General features: G+C 37.6%; 1 pseudogene; it reads right to left on the reverse strand.

Moving 5' to 3' along the window:
* Window positions 1–2,933, reverse strand: part of LOC106459916 — a 16,825-nt pseudogene extending 13,892 nt beyond the window's left edge.
* Between the last annotated feature and the right edge of the window lie 1,858 nt (window positions 2,934–4,791).

Genomic DNA, 4,791 nt, shown 5'->3' on the forward strand with positions numbered 1-4,791 from the left:
CAACCGATTGTGTTGATTTCAAGCAATTATACGTCATAACGACTTTGGAGGTTATGAACTCCCTAATCTATGCGCTTTAAATTATAAAACGGAAAAATTAGCAAAACAGAGACAACAGACTTAATTAGTTATTTTCGTTAAATTGTTAAATTTATGATAATTATCACGTTTTCTGTACAGCCCTGCAAACTACGCTATAAAACATGGCTCCTAACTTTCAACAATTCTTCCCTGCCTTAGAAGTCAAGTAGCAGAAACTCGAGCTGTGCTGCCAGAATTTCCCACTTGAAATATGCAGGCTTGTTGAAACTGGCTGAATCTATTTTTACTCGGATATACAAGAACCCTGTTCATCAGTATATCAGACTTTACTTTGACTAGGACAGCTTGCCGTCATGTTAGTACTTCCCGTCATGCCATTACACATTTATAACAAAGGTTGCCATAATAATCATCAAGGGAATAAAATTTCAATCGCAGCTGAGGTTACCCAATAGTCACGCAACTGTATACTAAGTGCGTTTATAAATTACCTGTAAACTGAAAACCTCCCCACCACACGCTTAGTATCCAATCAAGCCTTTTAACACTTTAACCACGAACCACACACCCTCTAGAAAGGTAAACCTACAAAAACAAATAAAAATAACGCTTGTGTGGCGAAGAGAAATATCAGTTTTCGAGTGCCCCTGATTTGTCATAGAGGTCTCTGCGACCCATGCGATTTATAAATCAAAATAACTTCCAAGAAAAACTGGAAATCATCAAGGGCAAATGTACTTGTATGCAACATAAAATTTTACCTTATGGAAATAATGCTCAACAAAATTTTAAAAAAGTACGTCATAATGGTACTCTTCTTGTCTTGAATTATGTAGTCAAATGTAAGAGATGTTACTGATTAGTTTTAACACGTTTCTTCCCTTACCACACAGTTTTAAATAGCGCAGTTTTTCTAACATAATTACGCAACACTATCTGTAGCCACTTGAACAAAAACTGAAACCTAATATTCACATTAGGCTATAATGGATAATAGGCATCACTTTCAACTTGAATGACACGCGTGAGTCTAATAAAATAAAAAATCCTGCTTTAAATTATCGTTTTTAGTACACTGCCTAGAATTTGCTTACGTTAATATATTTTTTCGTCTAGGATACACGTCTCGTGGCCTATCACATGACGTATGTACATATCCCGTATCTCCTTGCTTCAACTTTTATATTTGTTAAGTACGCTTCGCATTTTTCTGGACAGAAATATTCACTGTACAAAATAAACTATACCCATCTTCCTCCACCTGTTTGACAATTATGACAGCACACCCACGTTTTAACTACTTGAAAGCAACAGCCATTTGAACGTAACTGGTTTAAACTGTCAAACTAGTTGTGGAAATCAGGAAAGCGTAGGTCGACTGCAAACCATCATGCGACCAAAATAATGGATCAGTGTAAACTCTTTTGTACTTGGACTGATTGTTATGTATTGTGGATGATAACTAACGAAAATTACTGTCATATAACATAAGCCATGACGAAATTCCATTTGGATGCACCATGTAACCTCATATATTTTCTACGTAATGGCCAATACGGAGGAAAAAATATCAGCTTACATTTTAAGATACCCCGGCACTTTTTCGTATATATACACTCATAGTGAGAGAGAGAGATTTATACATATACATTGAATTTTAAGGTAGTTCAAGAGCAAAATATTTAATTAAATTGTGTTGATTTGAAAGTCTTGATGCGAAGCAAAGAAATGCCACGTGTTCGATATTATAAGACCAAGGTTATATAACAGAGCAAGTTCCTCCCCGGTACAGGCTACAGCACTGCTTACTGCCATATATGGTACTTAAGCTAGAAGTAGAGACCGGCACGCCTACCTGAAGGCGGTTGTCCACTGTCTTCACCACGATTTCCTCGGGGGTGTACTGACTGACATCAAATCGTAGTTTGAGCTGTTTGCCATCCTCGCCCTCGTGAATGAGGGGTGATTTGAGCCCATCTAGCCATGTCCGTAGCTCTGACTTGTGTGTGGTGCCTTCGTTGGTGGTGGTTGTCGTGTGCATGGTGCTGGAGCGTTGAGGCTGATTACTGCCCACAAACTCCCTCTCACGGTCCAGTAGCTGCGACCGAAACCTGGTCATTTCTTCTTCCATTTGCTTCATCTCTGCATCAAAACCGTTCCCGGATGGAGTTGAACTCTTGGTCGATGATGTGGGAGTCGGTCTTGAGGATTGGAAGCTTTCTTTCTGAGCTGGCCATCTAATACATAAAACATACAGTACATCGAGAAAGGAAACGAGCAACAGACGATTCAATATATAGTATTTAGACGATCTGTCATAATTAATATTCCACAGCAGCAATGTATCCTGCGTCTTTACTTTTCTCGTAGGTGTTGTCAGCCATATTGTATACAATGACAACAACAAAGTTTACAATAATATATATTAGTTTACAGCCGCTAGCCTATTAGGAATGACTTTAGACAAAGTAACGAGAGCCTTTATGTGTCATTGATAAATTAAAACAATCCAAAAAACTGGTCATGTGAAACTGAAAGCACAAGTTCTCTAAATTCTAAAAAATAATTTTCTTTATCAAGCAGACGAGCATTAAGTGTTTTCATAAAGAAAGGAATTTTGTACGAAATTTTGAAGTTATAAGTTTAAATGCAATTGTTAAATCATCTTAAAAAAAGACAACAGGCGTACAATTTTGGGACAGAAATAGCAAAGAGCAATGAACACTCACCATTCTGTGTTGTCGAGATCAAGTAAGAGATCTTGATTCTTAAACTCTGTAAGTCTTGACTGAAAGTTGGATATTTGGATAGGATATTTTCTTTGGCTTGTATTGACGTATTCTTCCCCACTAAATCCACGTCTTTCTCTGACTTTGCGCTGAGCAACGATCCTATATATTTACGTTGTAGAATGTTCACGAACGGCGTTGGCGCCACCGTAGTCTAAAAATTACCCACAATCTCACTCAAATGTGACGTAACTGTATGAGTATTGAGCATGCTCACAAACAGATCTCCCAGTGGAACTCTGCTCTCGTTCACATCGTTCCTGGTCCTGCTATTTTATTGGTTACTTCTTGTGTGACGTATTCAAGGAGCGGAGCGGGAGTTGTTTTTTTTTGGTTTTTTTTTTTGTCAAGGGTTACTCACTGTTTCTCCCACGCCTATTGACTCAATGAGTTGTTTTCTCACTATTTAAGGAAACAAAACACGAACGTTAGTAACTCGGTATCAGATGCGATGTATAAGTGACGATGAATTCATTCATACATATTCCTCAGATACAATCAAGTATAGATAAATAAGTAGACTAACTATGCTACAAAATGGGCTATATGCGCTCTGTTCACCGCGTTGAATCAAATATTGGATTTTAGCGTCGTAAGTCCGTAAATTTAACGCTGACCACCAGAGAGCAGTTGGACTAACAAAAGTGACAAAACCTGCTACAAGTAACCTGAATGCATGGGATGATGTCTTTTGTACAAAAACTACAAAGTTGTTGTTTGTTATTAAGCACAAAGGGCTATCTGTGCTCTTCCCACCACGGGTATCGAAACCCGGTTTCTAGCGGTATAAGTTCGCAGACATACCACTGTGCCACTGGGGGGGCAACTACAAAGTTAAAAATAAATGAATAAACTTAGTTGCAACATGTGATGTATGAAAATAAGCCACGAGAAAAGAGATAACAGACAAACAAAATGAGTACTAGCATACCGTTTTGTACAAGAGTATTATATATATGTACGTAGACAAATTTAGATGCGGGGTTAATTTGGAAATATATGTGTATACATTTTCTTTTCTGGGTAGAACAATAATCAACTGATCCTACAACAGTTAACTTAATAATCTGAGGATTTATGGATATTTAAAACTAAGTTTGAAGAATGTGATTCTACATGGGGGTCCGTAGGGCGGGAGGGGTGCAAGATGGGGCACCTCCCCCCCCTTGAAAATGAGAAAAACACAATTCTTTCTTTATTCATTCAGCGTATGTATATGAATTTTTTTAATTCACAATTTCACACTAATTTGCCCCCATCCCCTGGACGCCCACGGATGTTTTGATTATTTTGGCATGTATCACTTAAAACGATATCAAAAGTGACCTACTCATAGGAGTATTAACTATTATGCCCCGAATCCTCAGTTGGTATCTTTAATATCAGAATAGAAAATCATGATCGATATTATTTTGACCCCCCCCCCCCCCCCAGTGGCACAGCGGCATGTCTGCGGACTTACAACGCTAGAAACCGGGTTTCGATATCCGTGGTGGTAAGAGCACAGATAGCCCATTGTGTAGCTTTGTGCTTAATTTCAAACAAACAGTTATTTTGAAACACCGAAAATTCTTGCGCTTATTTCCTCATTTTTCTTTTTCAACAAGAAAAACGAGAACATTATCATTTCCTAGTTGTTGTTTTGTACATATATCTATGGCTAATATAATTCATTAATGTGATAATATATCATGTACAGTATTCAGATTTGAAACTATTATACAAATTCCCCGAATAATACGAATGGATTTTTAATGTTACATAAACCTATTTTTTTCGTTTTTGTTCAGTTTTATTTCTCTACTTATTTATTTATTTTTTGTCCTTGGATGACGTGACTGACATCTGAGTTTCAACTTTAATTAGGGATAAGGGGTTCGCACATGGGCGTGCTACAACAACTAACGTTTGTTTTCTTTAAACGCAAAGCTGCGCAATGGATTATTTGCGTTATGCCTAC

The sequence above is a fragment of the Limulus polyphemus genome, unplaced genomic scaffold (genome assembly GCF_000517525.1).
Source record: "Limulus polyphemus unplaced genomic scaffold, Limulus_polyphemus-2.1.2 Scaffold680, whole genome shotgun sequence".
Lineage (NCBI taxonomy): Eukaryota > Metazoa > Arthropoda > Merostomata > Xiphosura > Limulidae > Limulus > Limulus polyphemus.